Genomic DNA, 19,933 nt, shown 5'->3' on the forward strand with positions numbered 1-19,933 from the left:
AGGTTTCAATGCCTTGCCACGTGGGCATCCCCAGAGGGCCACTCACACCATGACAGCTTGGTTCCACTGAGCTGTGGAGCAAATGACCCAAGAGAAATTGACAAACAAAAAGTACAAGATTTCAGGTGGCTCAGTGGTAAAGAATCTACCTGCCAGTGCAGGAGACACAGGTTCGATCCTTGGGTAGGGAAGATCTCCTGGAGAAAGGCATGGCAACCCACCCCAGTATTCTTGCCTGGGAAATCCCATGGACAGAGGAGCCTGATGGGCTATAGCCCATGGGGTCACAAAAGAGTTGCATACAACTCAACAATAACAGCAACAAACAAAGGGGCAAAGGAGCAAAATGAAAGTCACCATTAGGTGACTTAGGTCTTTTGTCACCAAAGGTCAAAGTGGCCTCTTCTTCCTTCTTTCCATGTGCTGGTGGTCACAGAGCCCAGTGCTATTCCAATACAGGGAACACCACTCAGGTGGATGAACAGCAGGAGTAGGCATCATGGGCCCTCTTAGAGGCTGCCTTCCAAAAATACACATTTAACATGAAGGAGATTATATGCTATGTACTCTTCTATTACTTGCCTTTAAAAAGCATTTGTGATCATGAACATCTTTCCCTGGCATTATTATTCCATAGCAACGGTTATTCTGCAATGTCAATATTAATATTGCAGAGTATACCCTTGTATATTTGTCATAATTCAGTTGCTCAATCTCCTACAATTAGAAAAAAAAATTACTATTCTTACCAGTGCTGGAATAAATGTCTTTGTAGCTAAATCTTTGTATATGGCCATGATTATTTCCTTAGGATAAAATTTTAAAAGAATTGCTGACTTCAAAAAGTACAAAACTCTAAAGCTTTTAATATGTATTTACGACTTTTCCTTCAGAAAGTTTTACAGTTGACATTTGTAGTAAGATTATGGGAAGGAGTACATGCTTGTGTTTAGGATTTTGACAGCACATTGGACTTTATACCCCATTGGTTTCTCAATCCCATGAAAGTAAAACTTGAAAAGACAAGTTTTCAGATAATGTAATTCAGAGTTTTAAATTGTTAGACCATGCATACAAATTCTTGGGAGATTTTTGGTATCAAATGTATTTTCAAAGACCCCTAATTCTTTGAGTAGTCAAATTCTAGTTCTAGGAATTTATATTTGGAATTAAATGCTTGTTGGGCTTTCTGGAGTTTGCAGGGGATGTGGTTTGTTTTATGTTGCTTTTGTTTCATCTTCCAAACACTTACGAACAGACTGCATAATTATTTGTGTTGAATTCCATGGCTTTACGAGATGCACCAAACTTGACATTATTAGAAGGATCATCCTGACACGTGGACATGTGGCGCTGGGTCATGTGGGCACTTTGTCACTGGTGTGCCTTCTGCATGGCTTGGTGACTCTGAGTCACGTGTTCCTGGTCAGGATGTAAGGAGTCCTGGGCTCCCATGAGAAAGTGACTTGAGGGAACCCCTGAGGAAGACAGGAATTCTGAAGGGAGGAAAGGATGTGGATGATGAAGCAGGGACAGAAGCCAGAAGGGGAGGGGAAAGCTTGCGTTTTGCCTCCTGAAGCCCTGGATCTGCCATTTGGGAAATGCTGAGGCCCACCTCAGGCCAAGTACCTGTCCTGTTTCCTCACTTGTACAGTATGCATTTTGCCTGAGGCTCTTAGTCCCTTGTATGTTCTCCTTCTCACCATTGTCCACCCAGGTTGGTCCCCAACACGTCACAGCAGTGCTCCAAAGTAGAGTGTGTGGTTAAGAGCAAGGGCTCTGAGGCACAATGGATTAGAATTTCAGTTCTGCTAGCTATTGGTTGTGTGATCCTGGCCAAGTTACATAACCTCTCTGTGCCATAGTCTTCTCAACTGTGAGATGGGAATAATAATAGTACCTAATATTATGGAGAGTGTCTTTATTTGTCAGAGTACTCCAGAGAAACAGAACCAAGAGGATGTGGGTATGTGGGTGGGTGTGTTATGTGTGTGCCTCTGTGTGTGTGTGTGTGTGTGTGTCTCTGTATCTGTGTGTGTGTGTCTGTGTCTGTGTCTGTGTGTGTCTCTGTGAGGGAGAGAGATTTCTTTTATGAAACTGGCTGATACACTTGAAGAGGCTGGCAAGTTCAAAATCTGAAGGATGGGCTGGCAGACTGGAGACCCAGAGAAACACTAATGTTGCAATTTTGAGTCCAAAAGGCCATATGCTGGCAGAATTTCCTCTTGCTTGGGGGAGGTCCACCTTTTTCTTAAGGCCTTCAACTAATTAGATGAGGAGCATAATCTACTCAATCAATTGATTTAAATCTACTGACCTAAATGTTAATTTCATTTAAAAACTACCTTCAGAGCTACCTCCAGGCATGTTTGATCAAATATCTGAGTGCTGTGACCTGGTTGACACATCAAGTTTACCTCCCCAGGGAATAATGAGTTAATATTTGTAAGAAGCTTAGTTCAATGCCTGGGACATAGTACACCTTAAAAGTGTATTCAGTAAACAAAGATAAGGGTTTCTTTACCACTCTGCAGAAGGGCTTCTGGAACCACGACATCTAGACCACTTTTTCCCAGATCCTTGTCTGCTCAGTTTTTATTATTTACATATTTGGCTGTGTTGGGTCTTAGTAACAGCGTGAAGGATTCTTGTTGTGTTATGTGGGATTTTTCACTGTGGCACACAGACTCTGGTTTCAGCGCTTGGGCTCAGTAGCTAGGGGCATGGGCTCAGTAGTTGCTCCACAGCATGTGGGATCCTAGTTCCCTGACCAGAGATTGAACTCGCATCCTCTGCATTGCAAGGCAGGTTCCCAACCACTGGACCACCAGGGAAGTCCTAGTTAGCCCAGATTTCTTGAAGGATTGTTGTCCACATGCTGCTCCCACTTCTCACTCACTTCCGTCCTACTTCTGTCTCCTAGTCTCCTGAAACCACAGTCGTGATACTCAGCAGCAGCTGCCTGATTGCGGAGTCAGGTGACCTCTTCATCCCGTTTATGTCTCTGACGCATTAGAGGGTTTCTTTTTTCTCTAGACAGGAAGGCCCACCTCCCTGGCTCTCTGACTCAGTGTCTCCCAGGGCCCTCCTCTCCTGCCATATGGGCTCTGCCCTGGGCCTAGCTCCTAATTCACTTTATATGCAGTCACTGGGGCTGCATCCTCCAACTTCTCATACTCCCACAGCCACCCATGCACCCAAGTCTGCTCTCTGATCTGTGTTCCTGACTGTCTATTAAACATCTGTCTTTAGATATCCTACAGGAAACTCAGATTCATGTGCCTGTAACAGACAGGCATGCTTCTGCCTTTACCTCTGTTCATTTCTGTTTCCTCTCTTTCTTAAAGGTACCACATACCAGTAGAAACCACAGAGTTACCCGCCATTTATTCTTTTTCTTAATATTTATTTATTTAGTTTTTATTTATTTGGCTGTTCCAGGTCTTAGTTGCAGCATGCAGAATCTTCTTTGCAGCATGTGGGATCTAGCTCCCTGACCAGGGATCAAACCAGGCCCCCCTGCATTGAGAGCCCAGAGGGACGTTCACCCCCCCTCATTTATTCTTTTGCTTCACCTCCCTGCACCACTGGCAGCCATGTCTGGTCCTTTGCAAGGTCATGCTGATGTCAGACCAACGTTTCTTCAACCTACCTTCTCATCTCCTTCATTAACCTCTGTCTGGGTACAGACTCTGCCTTCTTTGTGACCAGTTCCTGCAGCTCTCTGCCTGTCTGCCACTCTCCTTCCCTCTACCAGGGCTTCTGGGCTGCTACTGGGTTGTCTGTCAGAACCACAGACCCTTTGCCACGTGAGAGCATCTCAGAGCTACTCATCATGAGGCTGTCCACACTCATTAGCACGGCACACAGATATCTTCAGAGCTGCCCCCACCCAGCTCTCCAGCTCACTTTCAGCCACTGTCTCCTGCACACCCTCCACTCCTCCCACACCAAATTGTTTGCTCTTCCCTGGATGTACCTGGGTGTCCCTCATCACTTGTCACACTGCATGATTGCATGAGCAGAGTCTCTCCTCTCAAATTACATTCTCTATCCTCCGACCAATAATTTGGTCCCTCCTGAGCATGTTGTCCATTTAGCTGTGGCACTAGAAGTCTGTAAGAACATGGTCTTACAGTGTCTCAGTCATTATCCGTGTCCTCACTGAGTCTTCCTTATCTCCGAATCCTCATGATCCAGAACAGTCCCTGGCACTTGCAAGGCACCCAGCTAAAATGTTTGCTGAATGATTGAATCAGATGAGGAGCATTTAGATATTTTAAGATTCAGAGCAGTTTAAGATATTATAACATTCGTAATAAAGATGATTCTATACATATAATTTACCTTTACATATCTATATATCTGTATCTGTATATGTTTAGATCTGTATCTATATGTTTAAAGAATGATGCTTTGAGTGGTTGTCTGGAGAGAGAACAGTTATATTGCATTTTCTCCATCCTAGAGCTTCTATCCCTGCTGCTATGCTTCTTCTACTCCTTCCTGCCTCTTCATTTTTGAATGGATGTATTTGAATATAGATAAATAAGGCTGGGGTATAAAAAGCTGTATTCCTAATACAGTGATGCTTTCGCTGGGGAGTCATATACAGATTCATCATAACAGTATGGCACAAGTCTGTAGAAGCACCATCCTTGCTCTCATTAGTTTATTTTGTATACAGATCACAAAGATCAAAAGCTTATTTAAAATTTTTTTGTTTGATGTCTGTGGTCGACTGGAAAATTGCCCCCTCCCCCAAAAAGCTCCACATCCTAACCCCCGGACCCTGTGAGTATGACTTGAAATGGTACAGGGACTTTGCGGACATGATTCAGTTAAGAATCTTGAGATGAGGAAATTCTCCTGGATTATCCTCGTGGATCCACTGTAATCACAACAGTCCTTATAAGCAAGATGCAGGAGGAATCAGAGATGGTGAAATAATGATGGAAGCAGAAATTGGAGGGATGCACTTTGAAAATGGAGGAAGGGACCACAAGCCAAGGAACAGAGGCAGCCACGAGAAGCTGGAAACAGGCACTAAATGGATTCCTCCGTCAGTCTCCAGAAAGAACCAGCCCTACTGATCCTCTGACTTAAGTCCAGTGAAACCGATTTCAGGCTTCTGATCTCTAGAAATAAGAGAATACCCACTTGTGTCGTTTTAAGCCCCTGAGTTTGTGGTTGTTTATTACAGGAGCAAAAGGAAATTAATACACTGTAGAAATCAGTGAAAACAAAGAAATGTGCATTGTCATGAAGCCTCTAAAAAGTAAGTTATCCAATTCTCTACTTCCTCTCTGGAAATAATCTCGATGGCATTGAGCCTTTAGTCATTGAGAATCTTCATTGTATGGCTGATCTAGTTCCACTTAAATGGTCTTTTTAACTTAGCATATACAGTGAAAATTGTAACTGCCGAATCCCAGGCTCCAACAGATTGTTTGAAAAGGTAACATTTGGAAAGTCATTCAAAAGTGATCAAATGAATTAGAACAAGTTTTCTGAAAACTTTGTCTTTATGATTGGATGGACATTTCAAAGAAGTCATATGTTCTTTAGAAGAAGGCTGCATATTTCATAAGGGTGTTTCTACTATTATATTATAATCCATAATGTCATTATTTAAGTAGAAATTAAATTATTGCAGTTAAATGAAAAGTTCCAAGAGTATTATAAGATCAGGGAAAAAATAGGAACACATCTTAAGCATGTAGCACTATTTACTAATTATCTACTATTTATGATTAATTCAGACACAATTATCATTTCAAACCAGTTTAACACTTTAATTGATCTACTTTTCAGGTAAATCAAAGTACTTGAATTTCAAAGTGTTTAACAGCCAGAAATAGTAACTTGTGAATCCATTAAGAATTTCTCATTTAAGAAAGGGTCAACAAACTATGGCCTGAAAGCTTAGAATGGTGTTTACACTTTTAAATGTTTGAAGAAAGAATCAAAAGAGGAGTATCTAATGACACATGAAAATTAGATGAAATCTAAGCATCCCTGAATAAAATTCTGTTGAGTGCTATGGACTGAATGTTTGTGTTCTCCCCAAATTCATATGTTAGAATCCTAACGCCCAAAGTGATGGTATTAGCCAGGTAGGGCCTTTGGAGGTCATGAGGGTGCAGCCCCCATTAATGGGATTAGTCACCTTATGAAAGGGGCCCCAGAGGACTCCCTTGACCCACATGTGAGGACACAGCATGTGAGGACACAATGAGAAGGCACCTCTGTGAACCAATGAAACCAGCTCTCACCAGAGCTGAATCAGCCAGCACCTTGATCCTGGACTTGGCATCCTCCAGAATGAAGAGGTGCATTTCTGGTGTTTAAAAGCCATCCAGTTAATTTTGTTACAGCAGCCCAAGTGGAGTAAAACATTAGAAAACAACCATGCCTGTTTGTTCATGTTTGGTCTGTGAGAGCTTTTCCTGTACCAATAGAGTTGTTCCCACAAAGTGAAAAGTATTTGCTATCTGGACTGTTACAGAAAAAGTCTGTGACACCTGATCTAAGATGCATTCCATAGGGGAGCTCTTACTACTTATTATTAAAATGCAAGTGTATTCTCCATCTGCAGGGCCAAACAGGGTGCCTGAGTCAGTCAGACTGTACTTCCTGTTATCCAGGCAGCCTTCCAGCACTTTACCCCGAATGACAGCTGATGCTTAGTGATAACACCTTGGTTATAGGGCAATATACATTTTAATGCTGATTCAGTTACTTCCATTCCTGACTGCTGGATAACTGAAAGTTTACTCATGAGAGAAACGTAGAGGTACCTACTTTCTTTTTTTTTAGATTCCATATATAAGTGATGTAATATGATAATTTGTCTTTGTCTCACTTACTTGGCCTTAGTATGATAATCTCTAGGCCCTTCCATGCTGTTGCAAATGGCATTATTTCATTCTTTTCTGTGGCCAAATAATATTCTGTGTATATTTGAACCACATCTTCTTTATCCATTCATCTGTTGTTGGGCATCTAGGTTGCTTCCAAGTCCTGGCTATTGGGAATCGTGCTGCAGTGAACATTGGGGTCCATATATTTTTTTCGAATTTTGGTTTTCTCTGGATATATGTCCAGGAGTAAGAGTGCTGGATCATGTGGTAGCTCTATTTTTAGTTTTTTGAGGAACCTCCATACTGTTCTCTATAGTGGCTGCACCAACTTACATGTCCACCAACAGTGTGGAAGGGTTCCCTTTTCTCCACATACTCTCCAGCATATATTAGAGATAACTCCCTTCCCAATACCATTAGAGTGGATTCGATTTGATGCTGCTGTTTTTCAGTCTTTTTTTTTTCTTGAATGACAGTTGGTTTTTTTTGTTTTGTTTTGTTTTGGAGCAGGCAAAGAATTTCCCATTAAAAAAATAAATTATCATCTCCATATTTTAACCCACATGTTCAAATAAGGGTGAAATGGCAACCCACTCCAGTACTCTTGCCTGGACAATCCTATGGATGGAGAAGCCTGGTGGGCTGCGGTCCATGGAATTGCTATGAGTCGGGCACAACTGAGCGAACTCACTTTCACTTTTCACTTTGCTGCATTGGAGAAGGAAATGGCAACCCACTCCAGTGTTCTTGCCTGGAGAATCCCAGGGACGGGGGAGCCTAGTGGGCTTCTGTCTATGGGGTCGCACAGAGTTGGACACGACTGAAGCGACTTAGCAGCAGCAGCAGCAGAACAGAAGTAAAGATGGATTTTGTTTAAAATGTTACAACAATATGAATTGGTTGATACTGGGGTGGACTCTCAGGAAAAAAGATTTTTTTAAAAAAGCCTGACTTGCATACATTAGAGTCAAAACTTTTGCCGCAGTTCCTGGCAGTGCTGATTTTGCTGCAGCTGCCCTGTTAAAATGCCATTTGATTTACGGTACAAGGTGGGGCCTCTATTCAGTGATGTACATCTTTTCCTTTGATGAATTAACAGATTTCTTTAACCCATGATCTTCTGATGATGCTGTCTCTTTTGCAAAGCAGTACGGTGCCAGGACCTGGGGCCTGCGTATGCAAGTGTGTCTGAGGGGATGGGATATAGCAACCTCATCAGGAATGTTCAGGGGCCAGTTTGACCTTTGAAAGAAGCTGCTTTTCTTCCCCGGTAGGGAAAATGCAGTTTTGTTGGTCATGGTGAATGCATCTTAGCCAAGGCTTTCGGGACAGTAAAAGATGGTGTGCTGGCTCGTTTTTACAGCATTTCCTCTCTTTACCCCGTAACGGGGACAGCAGATGGCTGCCCCATGTCCCAGGTGGTCAGACTGCAATCTGATTCGATGCCCTGGGGAACGGTCACTTATGAATAAGCAAACCAGGTCAGTGGTTTGAATTGAAAGTGACCGACTGACCTTGCATGGCTGAGAAATCATGATTTAAGATCCTCTCTATGATAAGTTCCTGCTGTTTCATAATAACTTGGGTTACTTGGTTTGAATACCCTCATTCTAATGAGGTGACAAAAATCAAAGCAGATTCCAATGAAGCTACATTGCAGAATCCAGTTTTAACTGCCTTCCCAAAACACAGCCTGCAGAGCAGTGTGCGTTGCTATAGAAATGCTGGTTACTGAACCAGCTTCTTATCACGTATGGCGCATACGTATCAGGCATTCAGCGATACTCGCTCATAATTGGCCGGTAGTGGGTTCGTCTCTGCATAGATGGTGAGCTTTACTGTTGATGCTGTTGCTCATCGAACTAGCCCTTTTAGGTAAGTCACGGCCAGCCTATCCCTGACAATGGAGCTTGATTTAAAGTACAGATCTAGGATTTAGTTACATTTCATTGTTTTTCAAGGGGAGAAAAGGATGGGAGTTCTTAAAACACTATATTCTGTTTGTCACTTAAAGAAAATGAAAATATTACTGGTGTGTCTTTTTCTGTATATACCGTGAGCCATGCATCTTACATAGCAGGTGACAAATTGCCAGACAGGTGTAGTGACTGAATGACAAGAATGAACCATAGGGCATTGTGTGGGCAAACGTTAGAACAAAAGAAGGGAATTCATGTTTCTAAAAGTTAAGTATGTATTTACATCTGTGATGTTAACTTTACAACAGTGCATATCATCTTTATAATTTTTTTTCCAAAAAGACCAGACTCAATAGTTAAGGGAATTAAACAAAGAAAGAAGCAAACTTACCTGCTGAAGTACAATGTCAGTATATCCCTGAGAAAGATCATCTGAAATGGGTCTTCTCACAATGAAGGTGATCTCTTAGAAACAAATAAATAATTCTCAGGAAAAGAATCTCTGTGTTCTAGATATATTGTGCACATGTGTAAACCTGAGTTACTTTGCTGTGCCTCAGAGATTGGCACACCAGTGTAGATCCACCCTACTTCAGGTTTTAAAAAATTGTCCATACCAGTGAATCAGGCTTCCCTTAGATATATAGTGGGCAGAAAAAAGATAATTTACCTGCAGAGAAAGCTAACTGAAGTGAAGTAACAGAAAAGAACTGTTAAAAGTGTAAGACTTAATCTGGATAAATGATGCCAGTCCAGCAAAAACTTGGGCCAGAGACCTCAGCTGCCAGGTGGCCAGCAAAATGTGACCTGCTTTTGAGACACAGATTGGTGTCTTTTGGCTGCTCCAGATCATCAGCATCACAGTTGGTATGTTCTACTCCTGTTGCCCGAGTGGAACAGAGTCTGGCCGTGGAACGCATACACTGCCCACAGGGAGACCGAATGCTGAGTGATCTCAGAACATGGACATTTGTTTCCTGATGTTGCCTAGCAACTCAAAAAACACTCTTGTACTATCAGTCCATTCCTAAAAATTGTTAAGCCTTTTGTGTTTGTAGACGCCCCCCCCCCAACAACAACAAAAAATGAGACAGTTTAGAAAACAATACCATCACTTTAGCTATATTATAGCCATATATAGCTCAGGTCCACTTTTGTTTCAAAATCCTATCCTTAGAGACTTAATTTTCCTAAAGGGTCCGTTTATATAGGAGAACTTTTCATGCTGGTGTTGAATGGAAACAATTTTTGGCAAGTTTTACAAATGATGGCTGCCTACTTTGTGGCCTCAGAGTATATATAGATCAGTATGTTCCTCCTAAAAGAAAATGTCATATGTTGTAGTCAACTCTTAATTACCGCTTATAGAATAGTTACTTTGTGGATTACCTGTTGCAGGTGTGTGTTCTCCCTACTACCTGGGATCCTCAGAACCTTCTTGCTTTGCTGTCTTTTGGCCTGGATTTGAAGCACTACATCTATTAGTAATATACTCGTTCTGAGATTGGCCTGGGTGAAAAATAATTAGGAAGGCAAAGCTGCCATCATTTATTTTAAAACCAAGTATTTTTAAAAAATAGCTTCAATTTTCAGTGATCTCCACTGAAATGAGAAATTAAGAGGTAAAATTCTTTTTCATAGGTCAAAATATTGCACTGGTTGTACAGCATTTGGCAAGAGTGTATAGAATACAGGCAGGCTGTAGCCCAGCAATTGAGACAGCTTGGATGTAAACACTGGCTCCTCTGGATCTTGAACAAGTCCGTTAACCTCTCAGGGCCTCGGTTTTCTCATCTATAAAATGGGAATAATAGTTATCATTCCCGTCTCATAAAATTGTTGAGGATGGAGAGCCCTTACAGTGGTGTGTAGTACTGGGTAAAGTGTTCTGTAAGAATTAATCATTATTATAATCATCATTGTTCTAATTCAGCCCATATTTAGTTTGTGCATTTTGTGTAAAGCATGATATAAGGGAGACAGACAAGACGTACAAGTATAGTGAAGCCTTGCTGCTGCCGCTGCTGCTGCTGCTGCTGCTGAGTCGCGTCAGTCGTGTCCAATTCTGTACGACCCAATAGACGGAAGCCCACCAGGCTCCTCTGTCCCTGGGATTCTCCAGGCAAGAACACTGGAGTGGGTTGCCATTTCCTTCTCCAATGCATGAAAGTGAAAAGTGAAAGTGAAGTCGCTCAGTCATGTCCGACTCTTAGTGGCCCCGTGGACTGTAGCCTACCAGGCTCCTCCATCCATGGAATTTCCCAGGCAAGAGTACTGGACAGCGAAGCCTTAGTATCTTTAAACTGAATACCCAGGACGTCCCTGGTGGTCCAGTGGTTAAGAATCCACCTGCCAGTGCAGGAGACATGGGTTCGATCCCTGCATTACAACTTGCCATTTCATATAAGCAGTTTGAAATACACCTAAATTGGAGGGGAAGAAATTGGAGGGGACCAGTTAGGGAAAGTTGTTGGGTTTTTTTTGTTTGTTTGTTTTTGTTTTTGTCTACTCATTCTCAGCTCAGCTTATTCATTAGTAAAACAGGTAGGACCACAAACCAACATTTTTCATCACTGTTTTAATAGCAACCCTACATTATTTCTTAATCAGAAAGAAGCTGAAATTCAGCACAGGGAAGTACCTGGTACACATGTATGTTATCCTAGGAATGGAGAAGGGGAGATTCAAAACACAATTTCCTTCAGGCTTTAAATCCTCTTCCTATTCTAGAATATCAGATTTTGGTGCATTCCTGCTTCTATGCCAAGACTTAATGTGGCTTAACAGAATAATGGACTGGATCTGGGGATGCAGAGCAACTATCCATTCCCAGATGTTTTGTTTGGCCCATACAGTTGATTTGGGGGCATTTATTTGTTTGTTTTGTTTTAATTTGCTGCCAACATTTAAATATTGAAAGATTTCCTGGGGAATTCTGTTCTTGGGTTCTCTTTTAAAAAACTGAACAATTCACTCATTACAGCAAATAGATAGTGAACATCTTTGTGCCACACTTTACTCTGTTCTAGGCTTTTGGTGGAAAAAAAATGCAGCCATGAAATTAAAAGACTCTTACTCCTTGGAAGAAAAGTTATGACCAACCTAGACAGCATATTAAAAAGCATAGGCATTACTTTTAGAGTCCCTTGACTGAAAGTAGATCCAACCAGTCAATCCTAAAGGAAATCAGTCCTGAATATTCATTGGAAGGACTAATGCTGAACTGAAACTCTATTACTTTGGCCACCTGATGTGAAGATCATTGGAAAAGATGCTGATGCTGGCAAAGATTGAAAACGGGAGGAGAAGGGGACAACAGAGAATGAGATGGTTGGATGGCATCACCAACTCAATGGACATGAGTTTGAGTAAACTCCAGGAGTTAGTGATGGACAGGGAGGCCTGGTATGTTGCAGTCCATGGGGTCACAAACAGTCGGAGACGACTGAGCGACTGAACTGAAGTGAATGACAAAACAAGTCAAGGAAGGCACCTGTAATTGTGAGGTTTTGGTCTGAATGGAGGAGACAGACAATGAACCAGTTTACTTTGTTGGCATTAAGTAAGTGCTGTAGGACAGTTTAATTTAAGCAGGGTGGTCAGGGAGAATGATTGGCTGGACAGAGGCTTTGGAGGAGTGCTATTTGAGCTGCGATGCCAAGGACACATAGGAACCGAACATGGGACTTTCTTGGGGGTCAAGAACATTCTGGGCAGAAAAAAATGGTTAACACAAAGGTCACCAGATTGGAACCAATTTAGCCACACCTACAGCAACCAGTTCACTCAGAGGCACTGAGCCTTCATGCACTGCAGTCTATGGAGTGAATTCAGATGTGTGTCAACTTCCAATCGGCCGTCTGACAAGTGACTAGGTTATTCATGAAGTATATTAGGAATATTTCTGAAGTTGCTTCAAGTACTGGCCACCCAGGTCATGCACCCCGACAACATTGTAGGAAATGGTTCTAGGGTTTTCTGAAAGATTCACCACACCCACAAAAGTACAAATAATGTGGAGCTTTGCTACTCAAAGAGTGATCCTTGGACAGGGAGTTTATTCAAACTCCAAAATCTCACGATTTGCTCCAGACCCACTGAATCCGACTCTGCATTTGAACAAGATCTCCACTATACCAAGCTCTTGAATAAAGCACTGGTTGAGAGCATCTTACCGCATCTGTGCAGACGCTTGTCGCCTCACTCTCTTCTGCCACCCGTCGCTTTGAATGAGTCTTCTAATGCTGAAGATAAGTGGCCATGCCTTCTAAATCCTGGACTTGTGTACCTCACCCAGCCCCATCTGACATGTAATTGCAAGATGAATGTTAGATTTAGTGGGTAATGAACAAAATTTCTCTCCATATGGACTTAATTAGCCTCCACTCTGATACTACTTTCTGGGAATTTATATATACCTATTGTAAACTGAAAATTCTCTCATTAAATTTTATTAATGCTATTATGCACGCTAATACTTCTGGCTACGTTTTTCAGGCATACACTTTGTCTAGCCCTCCCTGCCAGAAGCTTTACAGCTTCCCATTACTGCTGTCTCCTAAAATTTGTTTCAGTAAACCTTGTGATCACTCAGCTTAAGTTTAAAGGAGAAAAAAAAATCAGTTGCTTGGATCAAATTTATTTTTAAGAATCTGTTCTTCAAAATATGCCCTAAAAATACCCAGGGAACATGTTATAGCTAAATACAGATGCCCTTCTTGTTTTAATTTCTAATCATTCATTATACCTGTGATTTTATGCTTTGAACAGAAGGTCGTTGGTTATAGTGAGTTACTGTTAATTTTATTCTTCTTTAAACCAGTCCAAAATGTACTTGCCTGAAGCTACAGGAATCCAACCATCTGTAAATGACTTTCACTCTTTGGTTCCATTGCTTTCAACTAGCATGGTTAGATAATTGACCACCAGGTAAATAAATACTTTGCAGTGTAATTGACAAGGAATGTATCCTCCTCACAGAGTTCATGGAAAAATAATTCTAAGACAGGGAACATACTATTCAAAGGCATAGACTTTAATCTGAAAAAACAGAAGGCTGCTCCACAGTGTCATAAAAATAGTCAGTGTCGCTATTTCTGCTGTACCGATGAATGTGACTTAAGGGCTGGTGGACTTTTCTGGGTTTTCTGGATGATCTCATCCCACTAAGGTTTTGTTAAAGCATGTGATAAAATGGACTCAGGCTTTGACACTTCTGATTGTACAGCTGGTAGGAAAATGCAGTAGAGGTTATGGCTTAAGATAATGCAGATGGAAATCCTGGGAAGTAAGTCTGTGCTGGTTTCTAGAGAAACCCAACATACTTGGAAGCAGGGGCGGGGAGCGGGCTATGATTATAAGTAGTAATAGTAATAAGCATTCACTCTGGACCTGAGCGGTATATCTCTCTTAAGAAGTCTGCCCTCAAACAAGTGAATGACCACGATACCCATTATTCACCAGAAGTCACCTCAGCCTAAGTGAGGAGATGGTCATTGGCCAAAACCAACAGCTGAAGGGCAGGAGAGAAGAGGTCCCTACCATCCAAGTTCACGCCTGTGTCATGCACGTATGTGTTCTCACCTCTTGCCATGAATGTTTCCAAATAGTTCACGGTGAACAGTTAAGTCATAGGAATAGAAGTGTTCTATTTCACAGTGAATATTCACCTTCAAATTGATAGAACTTTTCTGAGATGGATTTTCTGCATGGCTGTGACATTTCTTCACATCCCAGCTTATAGACCTAGTCAAACTCACTGCAGCCTCTTTCACACACACACACACAAAGCATCAATTAGAATATATTAGGGGAATTCCCTGGCAGTCCAGTGGTTAAGAGTGCACCTTCCAATGCAGGGCGTGTGGGTCCAATCCCTGGTCTTGAAGTTAAGATCTCACATGCCTCATGGCCAAAAAACCAAAACATAAAACAATATTGTAACAAATTCAATACAGACTTAAAAAAAAAAAAAGAATACATTAGCTTTTCCTGTTGGTAGAATCCTCAACTACAAGTGCTTAAGTGATGAAGCGTTTATTGTTTATGTGACAAAGAAAGTGTGAAGCAGCCACCAGGGACTACCCGTCCCTAGCTGGACCCTCCTCGAGTGTCCACACAGCTGGAAAGCGGCAGAGCTGGAATTCACACTAGGTGTTATCTTAGGAAGGGCAAATGGTCCATGCTGTCAGTTGGTCCTTGATCGTGCTGGACTTTCATCGGCCCGGTGTCCCAAGGTGTGACATGGTCACAAGCCCCATTGTAAGAGTCTTTCTCTGTATATTGGCTGAGGTGCAGGATGCCAGCTTCAATGTGTCATCTGTTACCAGGGCAGGTTGTTCACTTACAGTTTCCTTTTCAAAACCAATGGTGCTCCTCCTAACAGTCTTTTCTGCTTGTTACCAAGTGCTGAGATGAGCTTGTGCCACAGATAAAATAGAGGCGTCCAGGCAGAATAAGTGGGCCAGTCAGGAAAAGCAAGGAAAATCAGAACCCTATCAGTCATATTCTAATGAGACATTATGTTTGGAGCTCTTTTTTCTCGTTTTAGAGTTCTTTTCCCTTTGAATCGCCATTTGCTTAAAATTTGAACTCACTCTTCTTTATATTTTGCAAATAAAGGCTGGTTTCATTCCTGCTTGGTAACCAAGCAAGAAAGCGGCACCCCTGGTGATTGCTAAGAGATCCCATCAGATCTTATAAGCTAAATGTAAGGCATATCTTTCTGAGCCTGTCAGTTACTGTGTGTAATCAGCATTGTGGTTCAGTGCAGCTTCCAAGTAAAGACCTCGTGGTGCTTTATACCCACAACAAACCTTGCCAGCTGTATAGGCAACTAAAGTCTTTCTCCTTGAAAGGATCTCTGAATCTTTCCCTTGTACGAGGTTTCACTCTAGAGAATTCAGACGAAAACTGATCTGCGAGTGTGTGTTGAAGAAAAAAGTAGTGAACTTGGATTCACAGTATCTCAGTTCCACATCTGGGTTTGTCCCTCATGTGGCTGCCTGTGGACTTTATTCTAGATGCAGTCTTCATGTAGCAGGTTCTCTGGTTCCCTGGTGGGGATGTGGGAGTTGGTGGTGATGAGAGAGAAGAGCTGGTAAAAGCCCATAGGAAGGGCGGGGGGCGGGGGGGAAGGGGAGGGAGGAAGTGGGAGAAGGAAGAAAAACACAGCCATGGTTGAAACTGTTTAGTATAAGAGCAAACAACTTTGTTCTTCCGTAGGGACCTAAGGGCATCAGTAGTTAAGGACCAGCGTCAGTTGATCATAACAATGACCCTGAATTACCATGAAAAAATCAAAATTATATTCTACTTTATAAGGCAGGAGTAAATGACACTTTTTAGAATTATAGAAAACTGCCTTTTCAAACTTTGGCAAATCTGACCCAAGTTCTATGAAAGAATAACTCCCAAACCATGTTCAGGAGATGTCCTGGGGGTTGCAGGGTGGGGGAGTTCTCCCCATCTGTTTGCAGAGAAGCTTGTCTTTTATCTGTTTATGTATTTTATATACTATTTTAATTGTCTTAATACAAAGATTCCATTAAAGAGAAAGAGTTCAAATGCTTCAAAAACCATTTGGAAGCTGATGATCTAGAAATTTTAGTATCTAGAAATTTCATTCCTCCGGTGATGGCTCTTCCACCTTCACACACATGCAGCCTCAGTAGTTGGCACAGCACAGCGCTCCGTCAGCACAGAGACACAAGCAGCCACCAGCTCGCCTGCTCCTGACACACACACTTCACAGTCAGCCACCCTCCCTGGGCAGTGGCCACATGCATGAAGGTGGCAACCTGGTTGGGCTGGTGCCATGCGGCACGAGGAAGCATGGAGTCCTCCTGCCTGCACGCCGTCACCAGATGGCCCACCTTGAGGCCTGCCTGAACGACCCGCTCGTGAAGAGGAGCCCGAGTCGGCAGGAAGCCCCGTTATGCTGTTAAGACCACAGGTGCTGCCCTAATGTCCGAACTACAGAGGAGACAAGCTTAACCTAGGCAGCCCTGCGGGCAACTGTGCTGAGCCAGGAGCGTCCAGAGGCTGGCCCCACCCGGGAGGCAAGAGAACAAGCAAGAGACCTTGCGCTTGAAGTTTTCTAAGCAGGAGCAGCCTGGATCTTCCCCTGGATCTTGCCCTGATCTGTCTGAGCAGCGCTGAGGTGCCCACAGGGACGGGAAGTCCCCGCTCTTTGTACTCTGGCTGCAGGTCCAGCAGTCACATAACCCAGTCAACAAAAGAGACTCTGCAGAGGTCTGTTTGTCCTGCCTCCATTCCAGGCACCACTCCCCATTCACGAGTACAAGAATCTCTTATGTGTGCAGTTCCTCAGGTGGGAAAACACCCTCATTCCACACCCTCAGGATTTCAGTGATGAGAAGCATATGTTTCTGGTACACAATTCATTAATTCTTGTGTTCCCTGCAGCCAATTTCCTCCTGCAAAACACAGAAAGCTTGGAAATAGTTTTTGCCAGTAACAGCATGATTGTTGAATCCTAAAATGGCGTCACCCTCTATTCACTGAACACGTGTACATTTTACGGAAAACTTAGTCTGAAATAAATGCCTCTTTCCCAGCTGGCTTTGTTCCCTCTGGTCGAAAAGAAGAGAATCCCAAGCTTAACTGCACTCCTGTAAGGAGATCTCTCCTGCCAACCACACCCAGCTTTGCACAGAAGGTCATCTGATATTATTTGGCAGGGGTGGGGGTTGCACGTCTGGCTTTCACACTCAAATACCACCGTGTTCCCACGCCAGGAATATTTCTGGGTGCTGAGAAGACAGAAGGAATATAGGACTTGGGGTTAGCAGTGTAGGCGAGGTATGCTTCTGGAAAACAGATGATGTAGGAACATGTGCCCTGAGGTTGATGGGGACCTGGAAGGCCCCCACGTGCAAGAGGGACTCAGGATAAACTGGATGTGACTTGAATCTTGAAGGATGGGTAAGCTTTTGGAAGAAAGGCAAACCATATGAGGTTGGAACACTGGAGGGCAAAGTCATGGACTCGGGTAAAAGTGTCTGTTGGGAGGACCAACCCGGGAAGAACTAAGGGGGTGGAGAAGTGGGGGAGGGGCAGGCGGTCGGAACAGCTCTGACCTCACCTTTGTGCCTCCAAGGACAGGTCCTGGTGGCTTTTCATTGCCAACGGCACTGGTACCCCTGCACCAGCCCTTCCCGGGCTCCCTCCCTCTCCCCCCGCCCCGCCCCGCCGCTGGCATCACGCATCAAGCTTGCCCGCTACACTCTGCATCCCTCTGTGCCTCTGTTCCCTCCTCTTTCCCTCTGCTCGCCCACACCCTCCACCCCCACGTGAAGTCCTGCCTGTTCACCAGAGCCCGCCTCATCCCCAGGGGGCATTCTTTCCTCACTGCGCTCCCAAAGCAGCTGGTGTTCTGCCTTCCCGGCTTTTCCGGCTCCCACCAGCATCATAGGCTCGAGTGCCTGTATGGTGTGTGGCGGTGTGTGTGTGTGTCCACTCATTAGGCTTGTTCCTAGCGTAACTGGGAGACGTTTTAAAAGTCCATTTCTGGGGGGAAAAAAAAGGTCCATTCCCAAGACTTCCTTGGTGGTCCAGTGGTTAAGACTCCACTCTCCTAGTGCAGGGTCCCAGAGTTCGATCCCTGGTCGGGGAACTGGATCCCTTATGCCACAACTAAGACCTGGAGCAGCCAAGTAAACATGAAAAATGAAGTCCATTTCCAGTTGATGCGGCTGTGTTGCACTGTAGAAAGCCAGGGCAACATAGCCATCCAAGTAGGTGGCTTTCCCTGAGTGATCAACAGGAATTAGGACTCTGAGCCCCCATCTCTTTTCCTCTGGGTCCCTTTAGCCTAACCTCGTATCCGCTCCACTTGAAGAGCAGTGACTCAAGAATCTAATCTGAGGGAAACTGCAAACGAAAGAATGCAGGCCGCTTCCTGGCTGATAGGAGATCCTGTTGGGGCCGCTCCTGTGGGAGAGCGCGTGGGAGTGGGGTGGGGTGTGTAAGTCATGAGCTAAACAGCGCGAGTTCCCCAGGGGAGAACCGGAAGCAGTGGCAAACAATCCATTCTCTGCCTTCAGGCAGACTTTCTGACTCAACACAGAACCCCTTTAGCTGCATGTGTCACATGCCCGGCTTCCATTCCCTCAGCAGCTCCTGGAGTGAGTGTGTGAAGCTCAGAGTGGCTGGACCATCTCTGGCTTGATGCTCTTCAGCCAGTGAACCTCATACTCACTTTATAGAGATTCCAGCTTCTTTTCTCGTCTAACTTGAAATCCTCCGGAGCCATGGTTCAGCCAGTTGCACGGGGAGGTCAGACAATACAAAGCACCCACTGATGCCTGGCCTCCCCCATCTTCCTTCTTTGTTCAACTCCTGTCTTTGAGGAAGAGGAGGAAGAAGGGTGAGGAGGGAAGAGGAGAAGGGGGGAAGAGGAGGAGGAGGGGAAGAGGAGGAGGAGGAAAGCTGGGGGGAGGAAGGAGGAGTAACGTGGGGAGAGGGAGGGAGGGGAAGGGATGGGAGGCATGCTGGGGCACCTTTCCACCCAATACATTTGAATGTTGCTATGGCAACTGATAGGCCCTAGAAGCCCTGCCAAGTATTGTTTTTTTTTCCCCTCGGAGGGGAAGGAAATCCACTCTCGCCACCTTGTGTGTGCATGCTAAGTCGCTTCAGTCATATCAGACTCTTTGCAACCCTATGGCCTGTAGCCCACCAGGCTGCTCTGTCCATGGGATTCTCCAGGCAAGAACACTGGAGTGGGTTGTCATGCTCTCCTCCAGGGGATCTTCCCGACCCAGGGATAGAACCCGGGTCTCTTATGTCTCCTACATTGGCAGGCAGGTTCTTTACCACTATCGCCATCTGGGAAGCCCAGTGGTGTGTATATACCTAGGAAAGGCAGGGATTTGGAGACCAAAAGGTGGAATATTTGGTGCATAGCTGATGAATTTAGGCCTGGAGGGGACAGGAATCCACACATGGCCATTTCAGGGGGTGGGTGATCAATCATAGAGAGATCTCTGTGTAAGTGACCCATATGTCTGGGCTGGTGGGTCCAGTGGGTGTGCATGGGCTGGTGGGGGCCCTAGCCAGCACTCTCCCTGGGAACCTTACAAAGTGAAAATGTTGTAAATGCTGGCAAGTTCAGTACGGGATGCAGCA

The 19,933-nt window shown here is 44.0% G+C and overlaps 1 protein-coding gene across 1 annotated transcript in view; it reads left to right on the top strand.

The window, feature by feature from the left end:
* FAM171A1 (family with sequence similarity 171 member A1) overlaps nucleotides 1-19,933 on the top strand; it is a 125,900-nt gene that overhangs the window by 97,766 nt on the left and 8,201 nt on the right. The window lies entirely within an intron of this gene.

Source organism: Oryx dammah, unplaced genomic scaffold (genome assembly GCF_014754425.2).
Source record: "Oryx dammah isolate SB20612 unplaced genomic scaffold, SCBI_Odam_1.1 HiC_scaffold_10, whole genome shotgun sequence".
Taxonomy (NCBI): Eukaryota; Metazoa; Chordata; class Mammalia; order Artiodactyla; family Bovidae; genus Oryx; species Oryx dammah.